Source organism: Apus apus, chromosome 16 (assembly GCF_020740795.1).
Source record: "Apus apus isolate bApuApu2 chromosome 16, bApuApu2.pri.cur, whole genome shotgun sequence".
Classification (NCBI taxonomy): Eukaryota; Metazoa; Chordata; class Aves; order Apodiformes; family Apodidae; genus Apus; species Apus apus.
The window spans coordinates 12,557,728-12,574,387 of record NC_067297.1 but is presented as its reverse complement, the minus strand read 5'-3'; the positions used below and the strand labels follow the sequence as shown (position 1 = coordinate 12,574,387).

The following is a 16,660-nucleotide window of genomic DNA, read 5'->3' as shown; positions in this document are numbered from 1 at the left end:
ATGTGAACTCTTTGTCTTCCAAGAGGCTGAAAAAGCTTTTTGCAGCATAAACCAGTTCAGTTTATCTGGTTGCATTTGGAAAGCAATGGTCAAGGTAAAAGTTCATTGTATATGCTAAAATGAAAAGGTTTTTTTAATTTTAATCTCCTTTAGGAGAAGCAGTGTTACTTTCTGTAACAGGAATGGGTGACAAAATAATATGTTGCTTCCAGCTTCTCTATGCACTTCAGGAAGTAAAAGTCTGTTGGGAAGCATCTGAGGATGTTGTGCTTTCTCCATGTTTCCTCTTCCCATGGAGTTAAAAGGGAGTAATGACAATTTACACAAGCCATTATGTGCTGTGTGCTGCATCATTCACAGGTGGATGATACTGTGGTGCGGGGCATGAGGTAATGATTTCAAGTGTACACACCTTTTGGGTGTGTTGAGGTGCTCATACTTTAAACATGCAGTTCTCTCTCCACACCTCAGATGATCTTTTTTTAATAGCTCTTATGAAATGTTGCTGCTTTAGCAGGACATGCAGCCCAAACTTTACAGGAGTACTTGTGTGCTTACAGATGCCACAAGATGAAAATCTTCTTTATATGTTTAGTACTCATTAGTGCTCTGTATGTTCACAACAAATTAATAATAATTCACCCTTCCACCTACTTGCTCAGAATAGATGAGTCTTCAATGTTTGTACAAATTCTCAGACTTAGCATTAAGGTAGCTGTTAACTTTATTGCTTCCAAGATTGATGCTGAAGGTATTCGAGTATGGATAAATCCTAGTTTGAATATGTTAAATCCTTAATTTTATAAGGCTTTGAATTTTGAACTGTTCAGTATTTTTTTATCACTTTGGCCACTCTGGTATTTGCTGCACACAAACTACTTGGAGATAGGGATTTTTTCCTTTTGGGAAGATGTCTTCTGCTGTCTAAAGCAGATATTATCTGGGGCAGCTTAGGGCAGGAATGGACTGTGTTTAGGTCTGCATTTTGTATCCAGTGGATTTTTTGTCCAAAGTGACTGGACTATTTGTTAAAGTCAGCAAATGTCCTTGACCCAATGCTCTGCTGCAACTGGAAGCATGTTGCAGACTGTCACCCTTGCAGACATAGTTCAGTTAAAATTCCCACGACTGGGATTGTTCCTGTTTAACAAATACAGTTTTAACATAACAAAAGGTGCTAAGCTTTTGTAAATACAAGTTGTCTGTGTGCTCAGAATTATTTTTATATTGCTTTTGTCCTTCTTTTGCAAAATTGTTAGCAGGTGTTTAGACTTACCCTGTTTTAGTCTTTGTATTATCCCTGTCTGGAATGTTTTGGGGGGTAAATCAAGTATCATTTGATATGTGATCATTCTTTTCTAATTACATCACTAGAATTAATAAACAGGTAGTATGACTGTTTTCCTGTATAACCAAAATCTGTATGACAAGTTGGTTATTGGCAGGCAGAATAAGCACTGGAGTAGACTGTTAGCAGGGGCCTGAGGAAGTGCTGAGCCAGGAGCTGCCTGGGGCTTGTTCAGTGGAAAACATTTGACATAGACACCTATACCATATATTGAGAACTCTTTTTTTTTTTTTCTTAATCTACTCATCTTGAACATCTTTAGTTTCAAGTCTGAGGCTGCTAAAATCCAAACCCATTTTCACTAATGATCTGTATAATCCATATATAAAAACAAAAAAACCAAACATATCCCCTCTTAGCCTGAACATTTCTTGGCTTATGTGGTAAAGTAGAACACAGCTGAGAATAGAATGCTTTCATTTGTTACTATTTTGCCTTTCAAGAAAACTTACAAAAGCTCTTGTAATACTTTTTTTTTTTTTCTTAAAATAAATTTTTTGTGATGTGTATGTTTTGATCTCAGAAAAGCAGACAGCCTGTGGCAGGAACTGTGCAATTTTTTTGTTTAATTTTTAGTGATTAATTTGAAATAAGGCTAATGGTACAAAATACTGGGTACTAAGTATCTTTTAAATTGTTCTTTTAAATCTTACTTTTCGAAGTGTCCTTTCTGTGGAAGTGGGGATCAATATGAGTAATGCTCTGAGAAGACCAAGCAGAACCATTAAGTAAAACTCCTACTGTATTTAGCTCTGCTGTAAGACATACAGTTAATTAGGGATGGGGAGTTATCCCTGCTGTTTCTTTTATGGTTAGGAATGAATTAATTTTGATATTTTAGCTACTTATCTATACATCACTGTTCCTATCTAGTGTTCCATATTGTTGCTGCATTGAAGATCCTTGTAATTACTGTTTTTAATCCGTCAGGGGTAACTACTCTAATGGTTTTTATATATTGAGACTGCAATCAGATCACACAACTGAGAAAAAGTTGAATAGCAAAGTATTTCTTGGTACTTTTAAGTCACATTCCCATGGTGATGGGTGTGGCATAACCTGGATTAGAGTTTACTAAAATGAATGAGTAATAAAATTGGTAATGAGGTGGGGATAGTGTGAGCGGGCGTATTTTCCCACAGATTCCTGTTGGCATAGTACTGATGTTTGTTTACTGCACTGGGAACAAAAAAAGTACTTTAAATGCTTCTACACATCTGAAAACAACCTGATCTGTGCAAAATATTCAGGGTATCAGGTGGTTAGTTGTCTCTTAAAAAGATTTGAATTTCTAACTTGCATTTTTATAACCTCATTCACAGTTCTTAAAATGTCATGCAAAGAGAATTAACAGATTCTACAAGATCCCTGAAAGATGTGTTAGCTGCTGAGAAGAATTTATTTTTACTGCAGACTTTGTGAGGCAGGATAGCTGAGGGAAAAGAAAGAAAACCAAAGAGGAGGAAGAAGCTCCAATATAATTAAAGTCTTTCAAACACATTGATAGTTGCCATGGAATTCGGTACTACCTTCATTTTGTGACACGGCTGAGGTGCTTCTGGTAAGTAAATGCCATTGAAGATTGATGCTGTTCCTAAGAATATGTTGTGGAGTCAGATTTTGGGGGGAAGGAGGGGATGAGTCAGAGGTGGGAATTGGTCTCTGTCCTTGGAGAAGCTGAAAACAGGATGGATTTAATAACATGGTAATTCGTGTGTGACAATTGGACACTTCCTAAATTTTAGTTAACTACAAGCAACAAAGATTTGACATAGGAGTTTTTGCAACGCATATTTAGCTGTCAACCAATGACTGAATAAAAATGTCTTTACCCTTTCTTTAGAAATGTCTATATATGTTGACCAATCTGATCATGCAGTTCAGAAAAGAGAGCCACTAGGACTGGAATCAAAGATATTCTGGCTCTAAATCATATTTAGTCCTTTAGAGTACCTTTATAGGAGTTGTGATTCTGGTCACTAGGAAATGACATGAAAAATCAATGGCACATGCACCACTTCATATGTAGAAGGTTTTTTAATCTGTGCAACATCATTCTCAAACCAGGACACCTTTACCATAGCCTTGCAAGGGAGTGTAGAAAGCAACTTGCACATTTGAAGTGTATTTTGTCTATTATTTCACCACTGTTATTTACTGCTTGCACTTTATTACAAGTTCTACAAGAACAGCCCAAGGCTGGAACTCTTTGTTTCTTCTAGAGTAAGCGTGCCTCTAGTTGCTCTGCTCTCTACTAGATACGAGTCTAATGTTGCTTACAAAGACACCTCATGTTCGTGGAACTGCACACTGGTGAAATCTACCTACATGGTAAAAAATTGCCTGTGAGACAAAAAAAATCAAATTGGTGAAAAAGAATTACACCCTCAGAGTAAAACACATTCCATATTGCCATCAGACCAATAGAGAGAGCTCAAATCCATGATACCAGAAACAAGCACAAAGATTCATAACTGCCACTCTCAAGCCAACAGATATTTGGGCGAATGTTCTGTGAAGTTTGTCTGACTAGTTTTTACCCTAATTGGAATTTGTGTTAAGGATTATGTCCATAGCCAGGAGCTGCAGGGTCAGTTTTTTGTTTTAAGCAATCATTTGCTAGCTTTGCACTTCTAAACACAATCTAACTTAAATCCTGAAGTCCTTATTCAGCTGAACTTTTATCACATTTTGCAGGGAGAAAGAAGGGTGGCTGTACATGGATTGGAGTATCTGTTTCGACATCTAATGGCCACGGTAAGAGATTCTATTTAACATTTAGGAAGTGAAATTCTAACAAACGTTGCTAAATGCTGATCTAGTTGAAACCCATTATCTGAGGGACTGCGTCACTCCGTTTTGTGCTTTACCATGCTGGGTGAATGCCAAAGAATGAAGCCAAAATGAAACACAAATTGCAATCAGACTCCAGCAATGGAACTGCTTTCTCATCACCCTTTTGTTCCAATGGCATCATGCAGAAACTAAATGATCTGTGAGACTGCAGGCTGATGTTTGCTTTGTGATTAATTCAGCAGTTATGGGCCAGCTCTGCTGCCTGTTTGTGAGAGGTAAAGAAGTGAAGCAGAGCTGTGTGATTCAGCCTTGGAAATTGGTATTAAATGGTTGGCGTTGGTGTTGGAGCTACTGCTACAAGCTGTTTAAACTTCAGCAGTGTTATAATGCCAGGTTCCAATGTGTTGCTTCACAAGCACAATTCGGTACTTTAGATAAAGAGAAGGAATGATAAATTTCCGGGCATCAGGACAAAAGGAAAATGGAGAAAAGACAGTAAAGTTATGTATCCCCTAAGAGCGATGTGCTTCCCTTCCCCTCTCCCCTTCGCGCCTGCCCGCTGCCGCAGCGCCCTCCCGGCGGGGTCAGCGCTACCGGTGCTCGGGCCCTTCCCCGCCGCGGGGCCGGGGACCCGCCGAGCCCAGGCCGCTCTCCACCGGCTCCCCGCAGGCAGCCGGGGCTGGCGGCTCCCCCGGGGGCAGCCCTCCCCGCAGCACCGGGGACGGATGAGAGCTGCTCCTTCCCCCTCAGCCCAGCAGGCCCGCGGGCTGCCTCGGGGCGAACAAAGCCGGGAGAGACAAAGGGAAAAAGCGAGCAGGGGGCGAAGAGAGACCGCGGGCGCGCGGAAGGGGCGCGGAGGGAGGCGCGGTTCCCGCTGCTGCAGTCTCCGCCTCGCGGGGCCGCGGACCGGCCGGGCGCAGACGTTGTCCGCCCGCTCCGCCCCCTGCCAGCCGGGGAGGCGCCGCTGCAGAGGGGGAGGCGGCGGCGGCGGGAGCTGCGCCCGGCGGCCGGGGTGAGGCGGCGGCGGGGAGCGAGAGCGGCAGCGGGAAGGAAGGGCCCCGCCGGGGCTCGGGCGGGGAGGGCGGCGGCGCTGCCGGGCTTGCGAACGGCGCCGTCTGAGGGCTGGGGGAGCCGCCGTTCGCCTCCCGCCTCGGGGCCTCCGCTTCCCGTCCGGACGCCTCGGCGGGCGCTGCGCTCGGCCCCGCGCCGGTGAGGAAGCGGGGGCGGCGCGGTGAGGCGCTGGGAGGGGCCGGGGGGCGGCCGCGGGGCGCGGGAGGACCTCGCGCTGAGGGGCCCTGAGGGGCGATGCTGGGCTGGGTGGGGCGAGGCCCCGGGAGCCGCGCCGGGCGGCCGCCCCCCCGGGGAGCGGTTGGCCTCCGCCACACGTGTCTGTCGTTCCCGCCGGCCTGCCGGCGCCGCCGTGTCAGCAGCCGGTTCGGCCGGTTCCCGAGCCGTGTGCTCGGGCTTGCCGGGCTCATTCCGCTCTTGTAGCCCAGGTGCGCCGGGGGCCTCCCGCGTCTCGTCTCTCGCTGCGCAGAGCGCGGTTCGTGAGGAGCAGGTAGGGACGGGGGGGCTTGAATGACTTTGCTCCAGTCCTACCCCTAAAGATGCAGCGCTGTGCCGAGATGTTGGTGGCTTGAGGGGACGATTCTGAGGGAAAGGGATCTGAATATTTCAGAACCTGCAGTTCTCAGCATCCCACATTTATATGCTGTTGTTCTACCTATTAATGATTTGGTTTATAATTTACCTAGGCGTTTTGGTTTTTTTAAGTCTGCTCCCTATGCCTGTCTTGTTTACAAAGCTGCTGATTTGCAGGTGAGCTGCTCTTGTGTCGTCCCACGGTTCCTGGTGGTTCAGCCAGGAGTTTACTGCCATGTTTATAGCCAAGGTTAGACCTGTGGGATCCCCAGGAACAGGCCCTGCTCTAGGCTCCTTTGCTCCCCGCTATAGCACTAGTGCTGCTACCTAAGGCTATTCAGTGTTCTCTGTGCTCAGCTGTCATGGGGCACAAGGTGATTGTTGCAGTTACTCAGGTGTTAGTGTAGCTTCTGCTGCATTAAAATCAGGTGTTTGTTTCTCCTTTCATTATAACATCTCTCTGTTTGAAAAGTTTAAAGGAGAAAAAAAAAAAGCAAACACCACCAAAAAAAATCTCTTCCAAAACATGGCATGGGGAAGAAAACTTAAGTCTGTGACTGTATATGTTGGTGATTAAAAATATGATTGTGAAATGCAGACTCTTTCCTCCACACCCCTTCACTTACCTAGTGTGCTGAATGGGCAGGGTTTTATGGAAGTCCACAGGTTGCTTTGAGATCCTTGAGCAGAAAAAATTTAAAACATATGATATCTGTATTAATGTGTAGGAAAAAGAAAGAAAAGAGGTACAAAAGAGGAAATACCTTTATGCCTGTTGCTTTGTGAAGAGTTTTTATTTAATGAACAGAAATATGCATGTAATCCTGAAACTAGCTATGTCAGAGAGTGTTTTTTCTTAAGTGTGTGCATCTGCTACAACATGTAACAAGATAGCAAATGAGATACTGTGCAGGAAAAGCAGATAACTTCCCTCCCCCTTAACAGTAGCACATCGTAGTCTAACTGACTTGTAGCTGTTCATGCTCTGACAGAACTTCTTAATTTACATACTGAATGTAGAATGACTCAAAAAGTTTCAGGGTTCTCTTCCTGAACAGTTCTTACAGGTGCTAGGTTTTCTGTCTGTGTTAAAGTGCGTTATTGAAGGGAGAGGGATGTGTTGGGTGAAGCAGAAAAGCTTGGAAATGTGACCTCAAATGTCTGTACCTTTAGCTATCAAAAGGGAGATTTTCTGTGGCAAAAAAAAACGTACTTTGTATGGTTTCTTTTCAAGAGAAGACTTCAACTTTCTAGGGAGGGGCAGAAGAGCAGCTGCTTGTATCCACATTGTGGAGGTGTAATATAGAAAATAAACAACTTTTTTCCTCATAATTTTACTGTAATAAGGAACAGTGCTTGTGTATGCTGATGGCTGTGACTTTCTACAGCTCTAGACAGTCTATGGACTGTGTCTGTTTGTCGTCATCTGAATGTGAATATCCAGGACAGCCTTTATTTGCTTAGCTTGGTCAGATTGGATAATTCCTTTAGAGTTCTTCCCTTTATCCTTTTAGTCCTGTTAAAGTGTTATTTTGGGGAGTAACTGAGAATATTTCAAAAGAAATTGAGTGGGCTGTCTTGCCAGTATGATTTTTCAAAACTGCTTTTCTTTCTCTCTCTAAAACATTCGGGTCAAATGTTAACTCCGTATGTTGAATTCAAGTTTTCTGATGTTTGAACATGATGACTGTGAATGAATGCAGCTCTTGTTTAATCTTTTGGCATTCCTTAGGGACTACTGGCTCTGCTGGCATGTAGAAAAAGTAATGCACTGGAATCCTTATTGGACTGGCATGTTTAGAAATGTCTCAAATGGATGGTGTTTTGTTATTTAATGAAAGGCAATTATATACTGCATTAGCTGTAATCTCAGCTGCCTTTAGCTCGATGCCAAGTTCTGCTGGAGCAACCATTTCATTCTTCTTGACCAGCAGAATTGAAGCCAGCTCTGTCAGCAGCATGGTCCCTGGTGATTTCAGACATCTACTAGTGTATGTCTGTGCTTGTCCAGGTGTCTGTCCTTTACATGTATTTCTTTTTTGCACAGTGGTGTTGGACTTGCATGACTTGCAGTGATACAGCTGGCCCCTAGAAATACCCACTAATCTGGGATCTAACTCCTGGCCTCCAAAAGGCTGGGAAGAATTCAGAAGATATCTCTAAGAACAGACTGTACAAGTTTCTACCTTAGCACCTGCCTAATTGTTTCCCATCTGGAATGTCTCATCAGTTGTTTGTACAAATGCAGAAGACTCCTGGATGAACAGTACCATACATTCTTTTAATTTATAAGCCATGCCTTCATTTTACTATTTCAAGGAGAAACATCATTAAAAGCTGCTCGTTTTTTCTGATCTTTATAATTTACTGTCTGTATTTTTAGCTTGTTTTGAGGGGAAATTGCAAGGCAAAGAAAGAAACTCTGTATTTGATAGAGTTAGTTCATCTGACACTCTCATTCTGCTTGTCTGCTGGGCAGTGCATCCATTCAATCACAGAAATATTTATTCAAGTTCTATATGTGTACTTCTACTTTTTTATATGCCAGCTGTATAGCAGTCGTGGTGCTAATTTAAAAGGCCAAGAACACAGAGAGGGGATACTGACTTGATGTTTTCAGGGTCTGAAACAATTTCACCCAAGTCTCTCAAAGTTTAATTTTTACTATAAAAAGCAGGATCTTTGTTTCAGCTACTTCAGTTGTAACTGTGTTAAGGAGAAGCCCTGTGTATTTGTTTATATGCATTTGATTTTGAGGCTGACTGGACATGATATTTTCCTTCTCAACATTTCATTTACACTTTAGATCCCAAATAACTCGATACTCTTCTATTCCAAAATCGTAGTTGTTATTGAGGACTGAATGCACTTACTGAGATGGCTGCAGTGCAGTATCCTCACAAGTCAGTGCAGAGAATCAAACCAATTACTCTGTTATCAGAATTCTTTTAGGAAAGGCAAGAATTTCCTTGGAAAAATGTAGGAAAATAATAAATATTGATAGTAGACTTGACAGAAGAGGTGGTAATTATTTACTTTCTCAGGTGAAAACTTTCTCTGCTTCTCAATCCTTGACTCATTCTGTGGAGAATGATGTGTGCTTAGGAGGATCATGTGCTTTCTGATCTTTTAATAGACTATAGCAGTGACACTTTTATGCATGTGTAGAGTGGCAACTTGAAGTGTTGGAGTTTGCATCATATTTTCTGTGGGGTTTTTTGAAGCCTTTTAACAGTTATCAGCTCTTCCTTATTAATTAAAGGTGGAGATCTTTAAAAAAATCAAACAGACTGTGTTTAGAAATAGCAACATAGATTGAGAAAGAAATACTTACAATGTTGCTAGCCTGAAATATTTTACTGTTACAGACAATCCTCTCTTATTTGTGCTTCATGTTCAGTAGTCTAATGCTTTATGTTTCAATGGTGATTTTTTTTTTTTTTTTTTTGGAGAATCTCAAGGCAGAGCAAATTATAGACTGGTAAAATGAGGTGACTTAAAATGTCCTTGATGCAGAATTAAAATCCATAAGCAGAGCAGAAGCTTTAATGAATTGTCTTTCTCTTGGCATTGCTCTAATATCTGACTGATGGTTTGAGGGTCCTAAGCCTCTTACTGTCTTTGATCTGATACATAATTTCTTTTTACAGTTTCTTAGTTATAGGAATCTACTCTGCCTTTTCTCCCTCCCAAGCATATGCAGAGAGAATTCTGCTTATTCAGTTTGCAGTGAATATCCTGCACTTTCCAAGGTAGAAAAATAGTAATTTTTCATATTTACCAACTTACCAGTGTTACTAAAACCCTCTTAAGTTTCAGTGAATTTGCATCTCATAATGGTTGCCTTTCTAACTATATTATATTCAAATTTTCTATTATCTCAACTCATCCTGATAACCTGCTGCTACCAGGTGTATTGATGGCAATAGTTTGGTTTTTCCATTTTGCTTCAGAAATTGGTTGATCTGATCATCACTGGGAGAAACTCAAGTGTGTGTGAACACAAGCCTCCTTCCTACTGGTTGGCCTGCTTCTGTGAAACTTGTGAGAATATAATATTAATTTATTTTTAGAAATCTCATGCCTTTTATTTTATTGAGTTGAAGTTATCCAGCAACAGAGATTTGTATGCAGGTCTGGCTGCCATAAAAGCCCTGATGTTGAAAGATAATCTAAGAGCCTTTGCTCCTGAATATGCTACAGGTCTGTAAACTTACACAGAAGACAGTTCAAGTCATCTCCATGATACAGAGACACAGCATCCACTGCCTGTCTCAGTTAAGAAACAACTCTGAAGTTGCTGGTTGAGCTCTAGATTAGCCATCTCCTTAATGAGGAACAGCATTGTGAGGCATTTGGATTGATTCCTAGACAATAAATTTTGTTCTTCCCCAATTTTTCTAAGTGTGCAAGAAAGCAGGAATGTCTTTTGAGTTCTTAAGGAAAGAGAGATTCACCCTTTGAAGTTACAGAAGATGAGTAGCTATTTATGGGGTTGCCCTTACACCATGGTGTGATGGTGCTTGATAGTGGGTTGAGTGTTGACAGAGCAGAGTGTTTGCATTACAGTGTTGGGACTGTTTTGGGTATCCCCGGGGTGTCTTTGTTTCACTGAGCATACCAGTTGCTTCAGATTAAGCAATGTTGATCTAAACAAATGCCGTTTGAACTGGAATTGAAAGATTTTTCAGGATCTCTGCTAGGGATCATATAGATATGAAGCAGTTTGGGTATGTTGTGAGCCACTTTTCAAGTTCTGTTCATCAGTTCAGTGACACTGTCAAAAGAGCTGTGTCATACCAGTGGGCACACTTCCCAAATTATTACAAGCTTTTGGTTTTGTATTTCTGTAATAGCAACAGTAAAGTGGATTTTGACTTAGACTAAAGATGTAGTGACACTTGGCATGCAACAGTAATTTGCTGGAGTCATCCCAGTAGCTTTGAAGGCACTTCAGAAGAGCAAAGGGTTGCTTTCATTCCATGAGTTTAATAGTTATGCCTAGTTAAAATAAACAGAGGTGCACTTCTTCCAAAATATGTTATTTATAAAATTCATATTTATATTGAGAGCACAATATGAGAAACTGAGGCCTTGTGCTTCCAATAGGATGAGTGTTTGCCTCTGTGAGGGTGTATCCCTCCAGGATTCACATGATGTTCATTGATTGGGCTGGAATGAGCTTCAGTAAAATGTCATACCAAGAATGGTCCTGGATAGTCTAGAGGACATTTTTTCTTATTTGCTTACTAAATTTTTATTTCCTCTGCCAGTATCTGCAAACAACAGACATGAGAGGGAAGTCTGGATTCCTTTTATTTTTTTTTCCCACCTGATCAGATGAGTTTTAAATACAGAATTTTTTCTGCCTTTAAAAGCAATGTACCAAACACTGGTTTGATAGGCACGTACCAGTCCAAACATTTTGATGCTGGCAGTGAGCAGAGCATCTAGTAAGCCAAATAAATGTGATCTGATGGCACTTAATGTGATAAACACTAAATTAAATGATACATATTATTTTGGTGTCACGTCTCACTGTAGTGATGCACCTGAATATATTCAGATCATCATATTACTTGATTAATTAACATTAAAATCCATGGTTTTGGAGAGACAAAATAAAACTGAAGTCATGTTTTTAAATGCTCCTTTTCTTCTCATTGCTATGTGTTGAATGAGTAATCAAAAGTAGACTCCAAAATGCCAGCCCTTATGTTGTTGAAACCTTAAAGTCTCAATTCTGTTTATTTTCTGATTTATATAAAAATTCTTTGTTAAATTGTGTTAACTTCTACTTAACACCTGAGGATGCCTCTGTAATCCCACAGTCTCTAATCACTCTTAAATTCTTGAGCAACATTCAGATAATGTTTGGTTTGACAGTGACTGCTTCTGAGCTGTTGCATCAGTACCACAATAATTTGCTGTTTGTGACTGACTTTGTTATCAGATGCCTTCAGTGCTTTCTGGCTTATTTCATTCTGAACTTGCGACTCATTCAGTAAATGCTTTGGAGCTGATAAAATGTGCTGAATTTGCATCAAGTCAAGCATGAGGTTCAGGGAGAAGTTCACTTGCCATTCCAGTAACTGCCTTCAGTGACTAAATGCAAAGAGACCTTGGTGTGAATTCATAGCTTAAAATGGTTGTTTTAGTAGTAAATGGCTAAGAATATGAAATGTGCTGCATCATTGCAAGAGAAGGGCTAAGGAGAGGAAAGGCTGAGAAGCCTGGGGCTGTTTAGTCTTGAGAAGAGAAGACTAAGAGGGGACCTTATTGATGTCTATAAATATCTGCAGGGTGGGTGTCAAGAATGGGCCAGTCTCTTTTCAGCGGTACCTATGGTAGGACGAGGGGAAATGGCACCAAGTGACAACACAGGAAGTTCCACCTCAACATGTGGAGAAACTTCTTTACGGTGAGGGTGACAGAGCCCTGGGACAGGCTGCCCAGAGAGGTTGTGCAGTCTCCTTCTCTGGAGACTTTCAAGACACATCTGAACATGTTCCTGTGTCACCTGCCCTGGGTGTTCCTGCTGTAGCAGGGGGGTTGGACTTGATCTTCAGAGGTCCCTTCCAACCCCTATGGTTCTATGATTCTAAGAAGTTGGGAAAAGTTAATGTATGAAGGCTTCCAAATCTATCTTTTTGGTTTAACCACTTTATAACTGTTACAGAGCTGACTTGAAATCTTCATGTGACATTCTCATTGGATATTGTGTACTGTGGAAATAATCGAAAAGATAATCCCAACGCTTGCAAAGTGGTGATTCAGTCTTTCTAATTGCCCAGTATGAACTATCTGCAGTAGACCCAGAGTGTGGCAGAGGAGGCATCATGTTCAGGAATACTTGTGCCAGGTTGCAGCTCCTCTCCCACACTCTGGGTGGGCTGATTTTGCCGTTTTCCAAAACATGAGCAACCTGGCTGTATAAGTTGAGGTAGTGGAGGCCTGAGCACACTTGTATTCCTCCTTGGAAACACAAGAAGATAGTGATAATAGGAAATGCTACTCAGGGAGAATGTGTGAGGCTATTTGCTTTCTGCTCTGTCCACCTCATCCACGGTTATTTCAGTAAGGATGTTGGTGGGTATGTCCTGGTCTGGTCAGCTGTGGACAAATTAATCTCATTCCTATCTGAACCTTCCAGAAGTTAATGTCTGTGATCTGGCACAATTTTGCACAGAGACAAACATTCTTAAAGAGGTAACAGCAGGAAGCAAATCGCAGTGCAATGTGAAGGCATTTGTTTTGTTCAAAGTAAAAATGTAGTTGTATTTTTAAATTGCGTATGAAGTAAAAAAACCCTCTAAATTTGACTAACAGCATTCTTTTAAGTGCTTTTGGAAGTATATATACTTGCTTTTTACAGAATTGTAATACCAGCCCAGGAGACCACAAACACAACTTCTTGATCTGCAATAAGGATTAGATCTGATACACTTTAAAGTGTTAACTTTGCAATGATTTTAGGAATTATGAAGTGTACATAAAGTTTGATTTGTAACTGTGAAGTGTCTGAACTCAGAGTAACTCATTGACCAGAAGACAAAAATTTCCAAGTTCAAAATTCCAAGTTATTTTCTCTAAACCATTGTCAGGATATTTAAGGAATGATTCACAAGCTTCTGAAAGCTTGGCAATAGTGGCAGGAAGACCAGGAGTATGAAATAGAAATTCAACAAATGCAGTTCAGGCTGCTATTTCAAATGTAGTGCTTCATGTGGAGAGTTTATTTTTCGCTCAGTAAAGTGAAGTTACTGGATTGTGCTGATCATTTAAATGTATTTTCCATATCACTTTTCTACAGAAGGGATTTTCTGATTTATTTTGTACATATGATGTTTTCTTCATGGTATGGTCAGAATTTGTTTTCTAGATACCTGCTAGTTGACTGCGACAGGGATTCATCTCATCTTCTGTGGTGACAGATCCCTGGGAGGTTTTCAGCAGTTATTTATTCTGTATGACCCTTTTAGTATATTTACTCTGAATCTGTTAGTCTTAATGTTTATATGTATTTTGCAAATCACTGCTCTGCTATTAAGTGGTCTCCTTTTTGAGCTTAGAGATGTGTTGGCATTGAAAGGCATTTTCAAACAGTCTTTAGTCTCTTAATGGTGTTAGCTATATTTAATATTAATCTTTTTATTTGAAATATTTTTAAGAACTTGTGCATGACTGATAGCAGATCATCATCAATTAAAATAATTGTTTCACTTTATTATACAAATAAACCATGAGAGTAGTGTTCCAGCCTCAAAGTACACTGCACAAGTCATTCTGCCTGTGTCTGTGTGCAGAAGACAGAGATGATGCAGTCTGTTTTGAGTCAATTCAAACATTATGTTGCTCAATTCTAGAATGTCCTCTTTGTTTCCCTACCAAATGGACAGACAACTTGCTCTTCTCCATGGAAACACTGCATCTCTTTCATGGTAGTTGCAAGTAGTGATGTTAACACATGTTCCTTCCTTCAGTTGTCAAGTAATGATCTTGAGTGTTTTATCAGACAAAACATTTTACTTTTACTGATGGCACTACCTGTCCTGGGGGAGGAGAGTATGAAGGTGGCAGCACCTTTATCTGATGTCAACTAAGCTTAAAGAACTATTGATGCTGTTACACTCTTGTCATGACTGTAGGGAGTGAGAGTGGAGCGAGCTGAGGCTTTTACCTTTTTCCCTGATTTCTTATTTAATTGTGGTTTAGTTATTTTTTGCAGTATTAGTTGCTGAAAATAAAAGTCTTGAAAGAAACAATGATGGACAGCTGTTTTCTTTTTATTGTAGGAACTGAGACAAGTAGCTAGCTGCTATTTCTTATGAGGACTAAAATGACGTCTGGAGTCTGTTAGGAGATGCTGGAGTGCATGGTCCTTAACATCACTTGATGCAGATGCATGTTCTTTCAGTGTTTTATGAACTCTCTTAATAAATGCTGCTCTGAAGGTTCTGTCTCTTTCTAAGACCAAAAGCCGCATTTTTCCTATTGTAGTAAGACAGTAATTTACCAAAATGTGTTGCCTATATTTTAGCAGGTTTTTGAATTAAGCTATGATTTCAGTAACTCTGAAACCAGGACACACGGGATTGTGTTACTTCTGGCCTAGTTGAAGGCCTGTATGTTGAGAAAAGCAAATGACACAGCAAATATATAACCCATGACTGTCGAGAGCAAGATTAAAATATGAATGAGTACCCAGAGCCAAGAAATGCAGAATTAGAACCTTCTAACTTGCTGCTAAGCAGAGGTTTGCTGAACATCTATGAATAAAAAAAATACATGAATCTGGCAAAATGTAATTTTGGGGGGTAATTTAGTGCTTGTTTTCTTTTAATATACGTATCCTTGCACAGTATGGATGGTTACTGCCTGGGTGGTACTTGGAATGCTCTTTGGGGGCAAGAAGAGAGGTAGTATATGGAAAAGAATGGTGGAATTCTGTAGGACAGCTTCCAGCTTCAGGGTTTTAGGAGGCAGCCTTAAGGGGGACTAGATGTGGCCCAAATGAAGTTGTTGAATTTCCATTTATCTGGCATTTGGCACTGAAAGAGAAGACTGTGAACTAAAAAGAACTGACCTGGATACTTCTTGCGTTTCTGTATTTGTACAAAATACTTTGTTATCATGTACAGTTTTTCCATTCCATGGATTTTAATGGGTTGAGGAAAGTAATGGAGGCATCATGGAGATCGAGGCATTGGAGGGGGGGAGGGAATAGGGCCTGCAGCCTGAGGAAGAACAGGTAGGGAGCGTGTCTGTAGAGAGAACAGGAAGGCTTTTCAGGTCCTTCACATGGAGTGAAGTGGTTTTGGAAGATCCTTAAAATGAAATATGAGGAAATCTGATGCATTCAGCTTTAGCAGGGAGGGCAGGTATGCAGTAGGAGGGGGGAAAAAACCCTCAGTGTTCCTGTTGTGTCCAGAGTGACATTTTAGGTGATTCTCCAGTTGTTGTCGTATTTCATGCTTACCCTTCTGCTTTGATTTTAGAGAGCTATCTCTCCTTTCATGTTCATCAGCATGAAAGGTCCCACTTAAAAATTAACAGTGAACTGGCATATGTCTTGCAAAAACAAGGGAGGGATTTTTCTCTTCAGTACCCAGCTCTGCAGTTGGGTGGGTGACACACTTCTGGCAATGCTAGAATGCTCAGAAATCTTCACAGTGCTGCTTTGGAGTTTTCATGGAGCGTAACTTAAGTAGTAGACAAGCACCATGCAGCCAAGGTGGTAATGAATGCTTTTAGAAGTATAATATAATTGCAGACAACTCAGAAAATGGCTTGAATTTGGTATGGCTGATCCTGAAATAGCAGAATAACTGTTTCCCTTTGTTATTCAGGTTCACAAAGCAGTGTGCCTAATACCCTTTTTGTTTTCCACAGAGAATTGATTTTTAGGAACACTAATGTGCTGGCTATTAATAATACACAAGGGGTAGCATTTCTGCTGCTAGGTAAAAGCACGGCTGGCTTGTCTCTTTAGTCTTCCTTCCTGAAGCATGGCAACCTCCTTCTCTAGTGTTTTGTTTTAAAACATACTGTGCACCCAGCCTGCAGCCCTGGGCACTGCTCAGGGTGGTTTTGGGAAGCCTGCAGCCAGCTCTGCCCGTGCACTGAGCAGTGCCAAAACGCTGAGTAAAGGGCAGGACTGAGACCTGCTCTGCAGTTCTTGTTTGTCATGTTCTGAGCAAACAGTTGAGCAAACAGTCTATTGCTGCATGCCTGCATTTCCTTCTGGTTTTTAAAGGTGTTTGTTTAGATGCGTGCTGGTTTTTTTGTTCGTGAGCACAGCTGTTCTGTTAGTGCCTTACAGATACAGCTCAGCAAACAGCCAAGCTGCGTTCATGCAGAGCAGTTCACGTTTTT

At 41.2% G+C, this 16,660-nt stretch overlaps 1 protein-coding gene across 12 annotated transcripts in view; it reads left to right on the top strand.

Moving 5' to 3' along the window:
- Positions 1–4,086: 4,086 nt before the first annotated feature.
- CLIP1 (CAP-Gly domain containing linker protein 1) overlaps positions 4,087–16,660 on the top strand; it is a 69,839-nt gene continuing 57,265 nt past the window's right edge. For 4 of the 12 annotated variants that reach the window (XR_007891066.1, XR_007891062.1, XR_007891065.1 and 1 more), the window contains exon 1: positions 5,215–5,353. The gene's annotated coding sequence lies outside the window, so the exon portion shown is untranslated. Of the gene's footprint in view, positions 4,106–5,096; positions 5,157–5,212; positions 5,354–5,510; positions 5,703–16,660 lie in introns of those variants that run through there. The other 8 variants (XR_007891060.1, XR_007891058.1, XR_007891063.1 and 5 more) reach the window with 8 other exon arrangements.